Raw genomic sequence first — 16,857 nt, forward strand, 5'->3', positions numbered from 1 at the left:
AAATGTGTTTTAGAAAGTTAATTATGGTGAAGATATTGTAATCTAAATCTAGTTATCTTTTTTGAAAGCTTGTAGTGTTGCTATAGTTTTAAAGGCAACAAGTTCCCTATATATACTTATCAATTTTCTTTTCTGAGTATCAAATCTAATTTGTAGAACTATTTATTATTATTATATTCATTATTTGATATTTCTAATTAGCTTCTACAACTATTATTCTTATTATGAGAATGTTTAGCTTGCTCGTATTGTTGTGGGTGGTAAATTTAGGAGGCAGAGATGCGGTTGTGATATTCTCATCACAAAATGCAAGTGCTATCGCACTCACCTCCTGTCTGAATGGAAATGGCATCGAGAACGTGATGTTGAAAAGATCTTCATCTGGAAATTACTACTCGCTTCTTCAATTCTCTCTGCAGAATCTACGCTATGCGGAAGAAAGCGTGGCGAAGCCATACGCTCTGATAGTCCCGGAGAGCAGATACCAGCTGCACAAGTCGGTGTGGTGCTCCATTCAACACGGCTAGCAGATCGTGGTGTGCAGCGGAGGCCACAGCTACGAGGGCCTCTCTTCTACTTTTCAGTCCCCCAATATCGTCATCATCGATGTCATGAGATTGGAAAGGGTTGAAGTGGACATGCAATCCAAGACCGCATGGGTGGAGTCCGGTGCAACATTCGGCCAACTCTACTTCGCCATTGCAAACAATACTTCGCTCTACGGTTTCCCTGCGGGAGTGTGTCCCACAGTAGGCGTGGGTGGTTCATTGAGCAGAGGTGGGCTTGGGCTAGTCGCGAGGAAATATGGCGTGTCTGCAGATCACATTATAAATGCACTACTTGTGGATGCCAAGGGCGAATTGGTGGACAGAGAGGGAATGGGAGAAGATGTTTTCTGGGCAATCCGAGGCGACGGCGGAGGGAGCTGGGGAGTGGTTGTGGCGTGGCAGATCAGGCTTGTTAAAGTGCCTCCCGTAATAACTGCCTTCAATTTCAACAGAACGGGGAGTGACAACGTCACGCGGCTTGTACAGCGATGGCAGACTGTGGCACCGTCTGCTCCGGAGGATCTGTTCATCCGTGTCTTTGTCGTCGGAGGGAGTCCAGTTAGCCTGACCTTTAATGGGATGTACTTGGGTCGCTTATCTCAACTTCTCAATCTTGTGAATGAGATCTTCCCAGAAATGGGTATGGTCGCCGCCGATTGAAACGAGACGGACTGGAACGGCTCTGTCATCTACACTGCCGTCCTCAACGGTTATTCTGCGGATCTCTGCAACAGATATCTTGCAAGGAAAAGGTATTTCAAGAACAAGTCCGATTATCTAACGAGGCCTATTCCTGCATCAGGCCTACACGGGGCATGGAAGATTATGGAGCAGAAGCCCGATAGCAGTCTTGTATTGGTTCCCTTCGGAGGCTCAATGAATCGAATACCATCCACTCGGATTCCCTTTCCCCACCGAGCCAGAAATTTATATGAAATTTAATATATAATCAACTGGGACGAGGCTAGCGATGAAGCAGAGTCTTTGGATTGGATGCGAATTTTTTACGAGTACATGACTCCTTACGTTTCCAAATCTCCCAGAGCTGCTTACGTGAACTACGTAGATCTTGATTTGGGTCATGCAGATGCTAATGGAACCTCCACTGTCGAACAGGCAAAGTCGTGGGGTGAAAAGTACTTTGGTAGGAATTTCCAGAGACTGGTGAATGTTAAAACAAAATTCGATCCCAACAATATTTTCAAGAATGCTCAGAGCATTCCTCCGCTCAGTCCCAGTTAGATTTATAGATCTCCATATTCATTTCCATAAAAAGTTGATAACCTCCTCCGCTTAGGAGTTATTTTCATCAATAAACGATCGACACTAATATTTCTCTAGCAGGAATAGCGGATGTGTTGTATAACAATCATGGAACAATGCAATAATTTTAAAGAATACAATTTCTGTTTACATTTAATTACAATTGAATCAATACCAAGTATGATATACTAGATCTCTGTTTGGTGTGATATATAAATCTTAAAGATCATGGGTACAAAGAGAAAACTACTAGTGTAATATTATTTAGAGCTTTTCTTTAAAAAGCTACATTCTATTGAGTTATATTTTAATGTTTCTTATTTTATTGAATTAGGATCAAGATGACTGAAATGAAAAGCCTCCTAAATAAGAAACTTACAACTTATTCTTGTGTGACATGTACACCACACTATTTAAAAATATTCCTCTATTAAGAATCCTCTAAACATTGCCAAGATAAAATGAGGAATATGCACATCTTCTATAGCATAAACAATTGGTAACTCAAAAGTGATAGCGTTATTATAGATCAATATAAACCTATTATAATGTTTATTTCTATCATTATTTTTAATATTTTTGATGTATTAGATAGCAACCAAAAAAGTGGGGCTGACCTTGTAGTATTGTAGACTGGAGAATAGCCAGTAGTTAGCCCCTACTATCTAAACAATGTCTTTTCTAGACATCAAATCATCTTAATGATTAACAACGTAACAAGGAAATCCTTGGTATTAGTATCAACAAAACTACCCATAACATAAGTGTATACTATACAAAAAGTAATCCAGCAACATAAATTACAAGCACTTCTATTAATCCGTTTAAAATCTGCTATAGGAAAAAATGTCACAATGGGCATGAAGTTCACAACTAACCATAACATAATAATAAAAAAAAGGAACCAAGTCACATGGATTAGTACCCCTCTTTCTCCTCTAGGTTATTCCCTTGCTTCTCATCGAAATCGTCTATGGCTAATTTGTCCTCATCCTCATTGATGGGCTTTTCCAATAATGTCTTAAGCAAATAATCCACTACAAAGATGTAGAGGGAGCGATTGGTCTCACTCTATTTTCCCATTTCCTTCTCCTCCTTGTTCACCTACAACATGTACAAAGTGGTGGCTGTGGAATGCATGACCTTCATAGAGAACTCAACAAGGGTTCAATTTTTTGTCATAGGGCCTCTTGATTGCTAGCCAGTTCATGCATAGACTTCTCCTACCTATCCAACCTAGCTTTTCTCTAATCCTATCCATGGCTATGATGCCCCTTCTCCTGCTCACCCTTAGCGACTTCCTTCATAGGGGAGGGGATATCATGCCCCAGGCTCATATGGACGGGTTGGCTTCCATGGTATCTGAAACATGGGAAGGGCTAGGAATATCCTTGCTTCCAGAGCCAAGGTGCATAACTCTCCTCCTCCTCCTAGTGGATTTTATTTCAGTCTCCACTGATTCTAAATACACATCTTGTTTGGGGGGTGCCTTAAATTTCTCCATTTAGGCCTTTTGCTAAATCTTCTGGAAACTTTGTTGCTCCACCCTAGATCAGTATTAGAGTTAATAATGTTGATATTTTTCTTGCTAACTAGGGTATTTTTCTCCACCTTCTTTGAGGTCAATCTAGGGCTAGGGTCTATGGAGACTAGAGGCACTACAATGGAAAGGGGATTCACTAAAAGAGGTAGGTTGATGGCATGGTGTAGGATGTAAAAGGGTTTTCCTTCCTACCCCTTCTTCCTAACATTAAAAACACTATCCTCCATCAAATACAAAATAAGGTGTAGGAATGAAATCAACTGTTGGTTCATAAAGTGGTTCAAAATTAGGAAGTGCTAATAGTAGAACACCTAGAATTGGTCTTTGAGAATAATATAGTACATGATGGTGTAGCACACAATGTCCCAAGGTTTAGGTAGGCGCTCCCTCAAGAAGCTACCACACATGCAAACAAGTTCCTCCTTAGGGTGGAAATATTACCGCACACTCGTTTCATCTAAAACTCTGGGTTGTTTACACTTGCTCCTACCCTTGAGAGACAAACTAGCAACCTTCATGATGAGCTACTCTGTCATTTTGAAAACTACCCCATTGATGTTCACCTTCCTATTATTCCAAGTATTGAGAAATTGCAGAGGCACATGTTCATCATAGCCTTTAATGCATTCCATGAATGCGAGCAATCCACCTTCCTACAAATAGATCCACACCACCTCACTATCCTAGATATAGTCTTCAATCTCATCTAGTTCAATGTCACAACAAAATTTGGGGTCAAACTACAACAATAATTTATGGCAGCAATTTAATTTATAGTAATTTTCACTTTTTTTTTGCAATTTTCCCTGACGTCATCACAATATCAACATTGGTGTCATAATTGTGACGTCTGTGTGAGTATGTAAAACAAAAAAATGACATAAATCAATCCCCATTAGTTTTGATTGTGGAGTCTTACATGTGAAAGAGGGTGGAGAGCTCTGAACAAGGGTGGAGAGCTATGAATGTTTTCATGCCCTTGTGATCTCTGCATTTCATTTTTGTTTCCTTGCTCTACGATTTTTTTGTCATGTCCTTGTGATCTATACATTTCATTTTCATGCCCTTGCTTTGCAATTTCATTTTTGTGTCATGCCCTTGTGATCTCCGTGCCCTCAACTTGTGATTTCACTGTCATGCCATGGTGTTCCCTTGCTCTATGATTTCATTGTTCTACCCTTGCTCTGTGATTTTCTTTAATGGCTATGTGAATGTTATTTTATTTTCCTTGTAAATAGGTATCTCTTTATATTTCCTTCTAAACACATATATCTTAGAGATCTTTTTTAAGGTGCTTATTACATCTTAGCACAAAAGAAAATTGATCCAACTGCATACATATTCTAGAATCCAAATAATAAAACAATAAAACTCACTCAACCCATGCTAAGTGACTTAGCTCAAGATCCTACACAAAAATAATGCAAACTAGGAAAAATGGGCATACTTCGCAAGAAATGTCACAAAAACATATCATAGTAGATATTTTTAGAAAGAAACTAGCCATAACCCAATGAAATAGGTCTAGTTGATGATTAGCTAGATTGATTAAAAATTCCTATAGAATTATCATCAAATTAGGTATAATAAAATGAACAATCAACTATTCCCAACTAGCATGATCAAATATAGTTTTCCATGGTGATAAAGTTGTATATGTAGATGCATCACTTGTGTGACAAGCATGAAGCACATTCTCTAATTTATAATGAATTGTTGGATATAAAGGCTGCATACATTGGTCCAGTAATGGAAGCCAAGGATGTCACCATGCATGTATTGGAACACTCTCCCTATGTGGATCCCAAGTATCTACTGCTACTATTAATTTGGACATCACTATATGATCCAAAATGTTATGAAGTATTGAAGCTGGTAGTAACGTTTTAGAAAGAAACTAGCCATAACCTAGTTAAATGGGTCTAGTTGATGATTAGCTAGGTTGATTATAAATTCTTGTAGAATTATCATCAAATTATTTATAATAAAATGAACAATCAACTATTCCCAACTAGCAAGATCAAATAGAGTTTTCCATGGTGATAAAATTGTATATGCAGATGCATCACTTGCATGGGGGCATCAAGCACATTCTCCAATTTATAACAAATTGTTGGATATAAAGGCTCTATACATTGGCCCAGCAATGGAAGCCAAGGATGTAAACATGCATGTATTGGCACACTTTCCCTATGAGGATCTGAAGTATCTACTTCTGCTATTAATTTGGGCATCACTATATGATCTAGAATGTTATGATGTACTAAAGCTAGTAGTAACTTATCCCATGTTTCATAAAATGTAGCTTAGGAACAAGGTCCCTTGACTCCTAGGAATTTGTAGTAGTTATTTTGACTACTAGAAGAAAAACTTCAATAAAGAGTTGAGTGTAAGGAGTTGAAGAAAAAGTGTTGCTTTTGTGTAAATGCCATAATCACAAGGCTCATTCCCTTGCAGAAGTCTCTGCCACAATGAAATTACCTCTAAACCATGCAAAGGATGTTGAAGTGGTTCCCAATCTTGAAAAAATCTTATAAAAAATTCATACTTGGGATCATCACAGGGAGACTGTGCCAATACTTGAAACACTCCTATAAGTAAATGTAGATACAATACATGAAAAATTGTACAACTTGTTGTAGTCCTCCTAATATTTAGACTGTAAATTCTTGAAGACACTTGCAAGTGACTTCAATGTCATAGTAGCTACAACAATAATTTCCTAGATTCTATCTCATGGCTCCCATAATATCCTCTATGTTTCTAGTTGTTGTTTCTTTTGTTTAGTCTCTTTCTAAAGACGCTCCTTCCCCTTCTCTTTTTAAAGCCGCTCCTTCTCCTTCTTTCTCGTACCTTAAATTTTGATTATCAAACTTCTAAATATCTATCTCTACCATATCTAAAATTTACTTCACATTGTGTTGTAACTTTGGTATAGGTGTTTGATCATCGATAGCTTTCAGTTTAGCATTCAAGTTTTAAAGATTGGCCAACAATCTCACTTGCAGACCTCTCATGTCAAGTACTTTCTATACTATTTCAATATCATGTTCTTGCTTATGAGCTAATAGTTCTTTAGGTGCATTTTCTTATAAAACATTAATTTTGTTGAACAATTGTGAACTCTTAGAAAGTGCATTATTTTTCGTGTGTGTGTGTGTGTGTAGACACACACATGAAAATAATAATGCAATTTCTAAGAGTTCACAATTGTTCAACAAAATTAATGTATATGTGTGTGTGTGTGTGTGTGTGTGTGTGTGTGTGTGTGTGTGTGTACACACACACACACACACACATATCTATGTTTCTATGTATGCATGCATGTATGTATGTATGTATACAGAAAGATCTTGTGGATTGTGGATTATGGATTATTAGCAGAAAAAAGAAAGCACAACATTAATCATTTCCCATTTGTTTTGATTGATTGTAGACTGATGCATGTGAAAGAGGGCAGAGAGCTCCAAATGAGGGTAGAGAGCTTTGAACGTTGGTGGAGATTAGTGGAGATCTAGAATTTTATTGTTGTTCCCTTGTTATCACTGCATTTCATTGTTGTATCATGCCCTTATGATCTCCATGCACTTTCTCTATGATTTTCTTTAAGGGGAGAAGAGGTACCTATGTAAATGTTAGTTTTTTTTACCTTCTAAAGATGTATCACTTGTTGATATGTATTAGCTTTGGTCAGATTCAAGGATAACTAATTATGATGATTTTATGCATGTATGTATGTATATCAGTTCACTATGTGAACTACTTTACATGCATACATACACACCTGCATAGTACTTGTGCTAAATTAAATTGATCGTTCATGTCTTGAATTCACACAAGAAATTATCCTTGCATTCAATTGAAACTATTCATTACAAACTAAGTATGTAGAAATTTGTACTTATAGATTATATTATCTCTTGGTGATTGAGCAAAGATCTCATCCATAATATCATCTATATAATGATCAGATGCATTCACATTAATTCATAATAGGATCAAGAAGATGATCCATTTATGTTTATACATATCAACGACATAATATAAATCATGTTTAGTTAAGCATTAACTAAACTAATTAGTATAGGGTTAATATTTATTTATATCAATAGTCATGTCATGAGTGGTGGTACAGAGCACCAAGGTGCTATTGTGGATATTTTTTTTAATGTTTTGGTTTCTCACCTAACCAGGCTAGGATAAATAAGTCTTGGATGAAAAATCAATGGGTGTAATGAAAGGACAGCTTCATGTATGCCTAGGTCACTTTGGGCAGGTTACAAGCCAAAGTTGCTAGTTGGGAAAAGTTGGATCTTTTTGAGTTTTTGGTTAAGATAGACTAGGATTAGGTGTTTTTAGTTTTTTTTGAATAAATTGGAACCTTTTCCGAGTCTTAGAATTAAAAATTATGAAAACTGTAAAATTTGCACTTTTTGTGCAAAATTGCTAACTTGCAAAATTGTAAAAGTTGTTAAAAAATCCAACTTAGTTGAAAAGGTTTTGTAACTATTAAAAAAATAGCTATAACCATTGTGATGGATGTAGGAAGGATATATACCTCATTTGTGTGGTCACAAAGGGCAGATTGTATAGATTGGGAGAAGTTGCAATAAGAGATTTTTCAGTTTTGAAGCAATTTGATCGATTTCTTGTAATTTATCCACACTATATAGATTGGCAGGCATGATCATATGATTATTTAAAGAATATTTTTGTCCTACCTTTCTATTGATTTGTGTTTCATAATTTTGTGTTGAGTTTCATTCAACTCATTCCATTTTGTGTATAAGACGGTTTGTAGGAGAACAATTTTGTTCAAGCCTCAAAGATGGGACCATAGTTGTGTCTCCCATGGTTAGTTTGTAATTGCATCTTGGTGAACAATAGTTGGATAGGTCCTCTTAGTGATTCCAAGGTTTCAATGCTGGGGAATGCATTTTTCTATTTTTCCTAACTAGCCCTAGGTCAAGTGCCTATGACGATTTGACCTTGTTAGCATCTTATTTGGAGTATAATAGGAGAAGGAGACCTATTGGAGGGTTGAGTGTTTGGCAAGAAGTTGGAGGAAGGTGAATAGACATTCTTGAGTGTTGGGTGTGTTACCAAGACCCCACTTTCTAATAGTTTCTTTGTAAACCTATCCTAGTTAGGCTAATTAGGATTGTGCTGCTTAGTGAAGGAAAATAAGTGCTAGAGGTTAACTGAGTCCTGGTACTTTGGGATTGGATATAAATCTCAAAATGGTATCTATAACCCTAATTTTTTAAAAAGGTTTTTTTTTGGAATTTCAGGAGTTAGACAACAAAAACCTCTTAAGGAGGCCTAATAGGGCCACTAAGTGAATTTGGGTTTGATACATTATGGAAGTGTGAGGATCAAATTGATGATATATTTTGTGCTATGTGGACTTCCTAAGTCTATTTCATGCCTTGAAACCATTGGAAAAAACTAATTTTTTGTTTTCCTTATGTTGGTCTAGCTATGGGGATTAGGTCATGAAGCCATAATTTGGATGAATTTTATCCTTAGACCATGGGTTGTTGAAGTAGTTGTTGATCTTGCTTTCTTCATCATTTGGAGGATTTGAACTAGTTATGATCTTGTGAGAAGGTTGGGGATCTGGTAACTTGATGATTTTGTGTTAGAGTAGGAAAACTCATTTACACCTTTTTAGTTGTGCACTCTGCATTAAGTGAACATGAGACATGTCCTCTTGTGACATGCTTTTTAGATTTTTGTATTTTAAAACAATACTTATACTCAAATGAACAATCAAGAGAGGTATCAAAATGAATAAATGCTTTTCCCTTTGCTATTTAGAAGCTTCAAATATAAAGAGCAAAGACTACTAATAATTATGTTCTAAAAATAGAAAAGAAATTCATAGTCAAATCTATAAGAAATCTAATCACCTTCAAAATCTCCTTATATTACACTTAGTAGGTGAATAGAGAAGCTTCTCTTTATATATATGTATCTATGTCTGTGTGTGTGTCTATGTATGTATGAATGTGTATATATACATACATACACACACATATGTGTATGCCTATGTATGTATGTATGTATGTATATAGAGAAATAGAGATCTTTTTTAATGTGCTTATCACATCTTATTGTAGACACCTAAATTTGATTACACTATTTTAGTAATCCTATTTAGTTATCTAAAAAGGCATTATTAATTAAATTTCTATTTAATTAATCCTTTGTCATCTCCTAGTTGATTAATTTAATTAATCATCTATAGTCCTAATTGATAAATCAAATAATCTATTATTTATCAATTAAATCCTATTCATCTATCTAATTCCAAAGATCCCCATTTATTAAATAAATCTATTTGATAAATGAAATCCTCAAATTCAAAAACCCCTAACCTATCTCTAATCCTCCATTTAGCCTAATCCACCCCATCCACCCATACTAACCAAGCTTAGCCACTAACTCACCCACCCTCATTAATGCCATCCACTTGCACATCTCTAACATCCCTAATCTAATCCTAAACCCAAGCCTAATCCACCCCCTAATGTTGTCACATTCCTTAAACAAGTTTAAGACTTTCCTAATCCAAACCAAAGTCTCCCCTCAAAAAAACCCAACCACTAAGTCATGAGTGCTCTTACAAAACATAAAGACTCTTACAAGCCCACTCATGACTCTTACACCCATCGTCCACACTCTTCCCTCTTCCACACTCATTCCTCTTACATCCCTCTTACATACTCAACCCCACTCATCATGACTTTAACCAACCCTTAACCCTACCCTCTCACACTCATCCTCCTTGTGACAAGTGTCACCTTCCCATTGGTGCTAAACAAGCACAATCCATGTGCTCTCCTTTGAGTGCATCCTAGCCCTCCTTAAGCCTTCATCCATCCTTGCATCTAAGCCCTCCATCCCTCTACCCCTTAGCCTATAAATTGAATCCCATCCCAAGCCATTTCATCAACAATCTTTGAGCTAAAGTTACCATGCTATTTTGAGAACCAAAGCCATCAACCATACCCTTATAATGCCAAATTGAGAGCTCACAAAGCTACCAATTTGCCATTACCCATCTCCATTGAAGCAACTTTTGAACATCTTGAGCATACATCCACAGCAAAAGGACACATCTACAGAATCAAGAAAGCATGGAGTGTTTTCTCTTGTGAGGTTTTGCACTTCTTATTTTCTTTCTTAGTCTAAGCATATATGTGAATTTAGTTTTTGGTTTGTGAATGTTTACTTCATTTGTTAATGTTCTTTGCATACTAATTCTGGTTCTACACTTATCACAATAGGAAATTGATCTAGCTACATAAATATTCTTAAATCTAAATAAGAAAACAATAAAACTCACTCAACCCATGCTAAGGGACTTACCTCAAAATCCTGCACAAAAATAATGTAGACCATGAAAAATGGGTAGTGTTTGCAAGAAATTTTACAAAAACATATCATAGCAGATATTTTTAGATAGAAACAAGACATAACCTAGTTAAATGGCTAGTTGTTGATTAGTTGGGTTGATTATAAATTCCTATAGAACTACCATCAAATTAGGTACAATAAAATGAACAATCAATTGTTCCCAACTAGTAGGATCAATTACAGTTTTCTAAGGTGATAAAATTGTATGTGCAGATGTATGTATGTATGTATATGTATCTATGTATATGCATGTATGTATGTGTATATGTATGTATGTATGTATATATACAAAGAGATATTTTTTAAGGTTCTTATTACATTTTTGCACAATAGAAAAATTGATCCAACTGCATAAATACTCCACAATCCAAATAAGAAAATAATAAAACTCTCAACCTGTAGTAATTGACTTACCTCAAAATCCTTCACAAATATAATGCAGACTAAGAAAAAGGGATAGATTTCACAAGAAATTTTACAAAAACATATCATAGCAGATATTTTTAGAAAGAAACAAGCAATAACCTAGTTAAATTGGTCTAGTTGTTGATTAGTTCGTTTGATTACAAATTCCTATAGAATTGTCACCAGATTAGGTCCAATAAACCAAACAATCAACTATTCCCAGCTAGCAAAGATCAAATACACTTTTCCAAGGTGATAAAATTGCATATGCAAATGTATGTATATTTTCTAGAGGTATCTAATTATGTATTTTAAGTTATAGACCATCACAAACATTGTAACTTTTACTCTTATAGGCAAGGGTAATTTCCTTAGCATGCAAGCAAATTAAGACTTTCTATGTGTTGGCTTGCTGAGGACATCCTCATTGCCATAGCAACTAGAGTTCTAATGTCCATGATGGTCTATAATTTTAAAAACATAATAGACCTATCAAATAAATGTAACTATGTTGTACTTTTTTTAGCTCTGCCTATTTCCCATGCATATAGAATGTAGGTGCACATGCATTCTCGATTCAGAGTGGCATAATCTTATTTTGGATACTATAGAAAAATGACATGCACCAAAAGATGGGAAAATAATGTCACTTTTGTAGGTTTTGAACATTTTTTTGTACTTTAAAGACTAATCCCCTCTTAAACATTTTAGATGTTAATCGGGAATTTAGATGTTTGAGGTAGGGGGCCTAATAAGGTTTTACCTTTACGTGGTTGGACCTGATTAGTAGAGAATATTAAACTATTCTTGAAACCAAGTGAAGCTCAACATTAACCTATGATTGCATGAAAACTAACTATGTGAATCTCTTGGTTTCACACAATACAAAAGGATGCCATACTTCAATATGCAATCTCAATTAATATGCATACGACATTAGGTGGCACTGAAGAAACCCAACATGTTTGAATTTTTGTTAGAGGTTTGCATAGACCTATTAAATAAATGTAAACATGGTGAGTTTATTTAGCTTTGCCTATTGTCCATCCAAATAGAACATAGTTGCACATGAATTCTCAATTTAGAGTGGCATTCACAAGTTTTTCAAATCAATGGTATGATGTTAACGAGGAATTAATTAATGGAATGAATGAATGAATTTTAGATGTTGGGGGGGGGGGGGGGGGGGGGGGGGGAGGGCTAGGATGGGAATGAGCTTCCACCTTCATATGGTTGGCCTTGATTAGTAGAGAATATTAAAATAATATCAAAACCAAGTGAATCTATTGGTTTCTAGAAATGTACACAATTAGATGTGAATGATAACCAAAATAGATTGATCTAATGACAAAAATGTGCATCCATATAGATTCAAGAAATATAAAGGATACACTTATATCAATGGGCACTTGTATGAAAAATGATTACAAACAACCATTTACAAACATTTGTAAGACATGTGAAATCTTTGTCCCTTGTATTAGATTAGTTTTTAACAGTTACAATACCCTTCTAAATTGATATACTCCAAGAGTGTTAGCTTATTAAAAGATTATGGAAATTCATCTAACTTCACCTTGATAACTTACTTTGGAGACTGAAGGCGACATGTGTGTTGTCCATTTGAATTGTCCCTCCCCATGTCCCTCAACTAATCATGCATTCTTATCCAACCATCTTTGTCCTCCTCAACAAGACATCTATTGAGAAAAGTTCCCCAACCAAGTGTTCCATAAAACTTAGCATCCCATGCTGCAATGCATGCACTTCTTCTTTCTCTAATGAAGAAACATATTGCATCCAAGAATATGTGCTTCTCTTCCTTCCCTAGAGCATCATAGTTGACCTTGAGCCTCTTTGTGATGTCCTCATGGAGAATCTAGGAATACTCATTCATTGTTTGAGGCCAATTTCTTTTCAATAATTTAGCGAGTCGTCGCAATTAGTGGATAGTCATTGCTCCAATAGCATTGTTGTCACATACCTATCACAATTATGATGAACTATTCTAACGAATAGTTGTCGGTCCCATAGCACGAATATTTTAAAGATATAATTCCTAAAGTAAATGTAAGGAAAAAATTGATTTCAATCATAAGATTTTAAGGCATCATGATTTCCAACCTCCCTCCAGGTTTAGCATGTGTGAACGCTACCTTTTCCCATCAATATTAAATGTTTCCTATTGTAATCCTTATGTTTATTCACAAAACTCATTCTTGGTAGTTTTAACTCTCTAACATAATTCTCGTAGATCATCCTCTTGCCTTTGTAATTAATTCTAATGATAAGGGAACCCCAAATAGAAATAATCACAAAATATTTCCCAAGATTCTAAAATTTATAGCTATTAATCCAAGGATTTTCCTACCCTCCTAGATCCATACCAATATTCCACAAGTTGTACTTCATCATATTGAATCATAATGACCACATTCATTTCCCACCATCATTTGTGTGGATGGTGGGTTTTGGCTAACATCATCTCATTCTTTTATTACCACCACGTTATGGCCTGCTTTAGCCAGGTCATTCACCACTCTCTTACCTTCTTGATAGATGTGGTCCACATGGACCTCATGAAGCACATCCAACAAGGTCTGGATTTCCTCTCTTGTTTTTTAAATCTTCCATCTACATCTATCTTCTCCCTTTACAACATTGATAATTAACATAGAATCTCCCTCTATAGCTAATCTATAAATTCTTCCAGCTTTCGCTATCCTCATTTCCCATAGTAGGGCCAAGCTTCAAATTTTTTATTTGACACCTCTTCATAGTTCCTAGCATAGGAAAGCACCATCTTTCGAGTATTCCTACTAGAAATGCCCGAGCCATCAAAATTAAGTTTCAACCATGTTTCTAGAGAGGGGTGCCAAATTGTTTTACTTCTAGCAAGAACTTTAGAATTGTTGAATCTTGTCACCTTTAGATTTAAGTCCCAAGAAGTAGCCCATCTCATATCTTGGTCTTGTAGGGGGGAGGGGGGAGGACGGGTTTCTAATGCCAGATCTCACTATATTCCTTTAGGAGCCTAGTCACTTGTTGAACCACCACCAAGTTAGGAAAAACTTTATCCTAAAAAATATAGTTGTTCCATTCCTTCCAAATTTTACATGAAACATATGAGGGAATGGCACTTGAGAAGGGTTTGAGGTATGGGTGATTAGAGGGCCCAATCCAAAACTTTAATTTAATGGAGGTTCTCATTGAAAAACCAGTGAATCTCCCACTTAGAGAAAATCTCTCTCTATACCTTTGAAGCAAAGGGACAATGTATGAGGAGGTGTTGAATGGATTATATTGTGTTATAACATAACACATAGGAGTTGGCTAGTTGGGATCCTTTCTTCTACCAATTATCAATCATGAGTATGGCATCACGTAAAGTCATCCACAAAAATAAATTAATCCTTGCTAGGATCTAAGGGTACCAAATATTTGCCCACACTTTTGGGACTTTGCCTCCATCAAGACAACTATTATAAGCAAGTTTCATTGTGAATTCTTGTGAGGGTGTTAGTCTCCAAATCAAAATTTTTTTGAATGGGGTGGAAGGCATACAAAATTTTTGCATCTCTTCCTAAAGCTACATGACTAGTCTTGTCCCAAGATTGTCTTGATTATGAAGTCTTTTCCATCTTTTATCAAGGGTTGTGTATTTACAAACCAAAGTACCACATTGCCTTGTACAACACTCTCTTAGAGGTTGAAACCTGGTATATAGGAGGGGACCATCCTAGAGTCATTGATCCTCATAGAAGTCATTGTTATTCTCATTCCTTATGACCCATATAGTACCTTTCTTCAACATTCTTTAGGTGTGCACGATATTGCTCCAAATTTTTATTCCTCAGGGAAGCGTATTTTTCCAAAGATGACAATGAAATGAGTCACCCCATAGATACTTAGCCCTAACAATATTGCACCAATTTCTCAAGCAATTCACTAGTCTCCAACCTACCTTAGATAGGAGGGCCTTATTCAAATGTCAAATTCTTCTAATGTTAAGAACCTCCAAGGACATAGGTCAGTAGACTCTCTCCAAGCTCAACAAGACTATATTGGTCTTATCTTCCATTCTTGATAACAAGAAATTTATTCAAAAAATTTCAATAATATCCTTATATCTACCTAGGAGTTTTAAAAGCAGGGGAAGTACATAGGTGAACTCTATAAATAGGTCAAGAGTAGCTAAAGTTTTTTTGCACTACTCAAGATTTTTCCTTTCCATCCCTCATGTTTCCTCTATATGCCATCCACTAGACCATTCTAGTACTTTAAATATATAACATTAACATGAGAGGAAGGCCGAGATAGGTGTCCACTAAGCTCACTTCCTAGCATTCCATAATTCCAATAAATTATCTCCTCAAGTCATTGTCTCTATTAAAAAAATAAACGTTTCTTTTTTGATAATTGATTCATTGGCCTAAAACCTTCTCATATTAGTTAAGAAGTATCTTCAAAGACCTTTCTTCATGAATATACGATAAGCCAAACAAGAAGGTGTCACTGATGAATTTTTGGTGCACCTGCGGGGGGTTCGAGGAGGCAAGTCTTATGTCTTTGATCTTTCCTACATTCACCAGAGCCTTTAAGTTTCTATCCAATACCTTCACTACAATGATAAATAAGTAGGGAGATAGTGGGTCACCTTGATAAAGACCTTGAGAGGATGCAAAAATCCCTCCTAGAGGCCCATTCAATAGGACTAAGAACTAAACTATGTTAACTACATCCATGATTATCCTAAAAAAAAAAAATTTGAATCCTAACTTGGTCAAAATATCAAACAAAAATTCCCTCCTTACTTTATCATAGGCCTTAGAAATATCAAGTTTTAGATCCATACCTAAGTTCCCACACTTTTCCATAGAATTGATCACCTCATGGGTGGTAATGACAACATCCAGTATCTGTCTTCCATGGACAAATCCATTTTGGTAGGGACCTATAAACTTATCAAGTAGAGGTTTAATACAACTCACCATGACCTTAGAGAGGATCTTATAAACTATGTTATAGAGGATTATGGGTTTAAATTCCTCAAGATGTCTCGATTGATCCATCTTTGGTATTAATACAAAGAAGGTCTGGTTAAGTTCCTTCAATAAATTTCCCATTCTCACAACTTTCCAAGTCACATGACAAATGTCATACTTGAAAATATCCCAAAACTCCTCAAAGAGTGCATGGGGAAACCTATATGACCCTAAGGCTTTAAACTAGTTCATACTAAACAAAACTTTTCTTACCTCCTTTGTATTCTTGACAATTAGGGCATTATTCATATGCTCATCAACAACTGAGTTCATAATCCTTAAAAGATCCTAAGTATTAATTTTGGTCTAGTCTGGAGGAGGGTTGTAGATCTCTTGAACATATTTAGAGACCCAATCCTCCATCTCATCCTCCTCTGATATTTCTTGACCATTGTTGTCCACCAATAGGCTAATGGTGTTCCTATTTTTTCTCTTTAACATCAATCTATGGAATAAAGTCATGTCCTGATAACCCTTCTCCACTCACTACACTCTTGATCATTTCTTCTAGAATACTTCCTCTTGTTCTAACAAAACCTTCTCACTTAGCTCAACATTCATTCTCCTCCTATTTATTTTCCTGAGATGAGTTTCCATAAGCTAAATTTTCTTAGAGGGACTTTAATTTCTT

The 16,857-nt window shown here is 35.9% G+C and overlaps 1 pseudogene; it reads left to right on the forward strand.

Moving 5' to 3' along the window:
* Window positions 1-224: 224 nt before the first annotated feature.
* On the forward strand, window positions 225-1,790 carry LOC149572052 (berberine bridge enzyme-like D-1 pseudogene; annotated as a pseudogene).
* The last annotated feature ends 15,067 nt before the right edge of the window (window positions 1,791-16,857 follow it).

This window comes from Cupressus sempervirens, chromosome 2, assembly GCF_028749045.1.
Source record: "Cupressus sempervirens isolate cs-2001-9-10 chromosome 2, ASM2874904v1, whole genome shotgun sequence".
Lineage (NCBI taxonomy): Eukaryota > Viridiplantae > Streptophyta > Pinopsida > Cupressales > Cupressaceae > Cupressus > Cupressus sempervirens.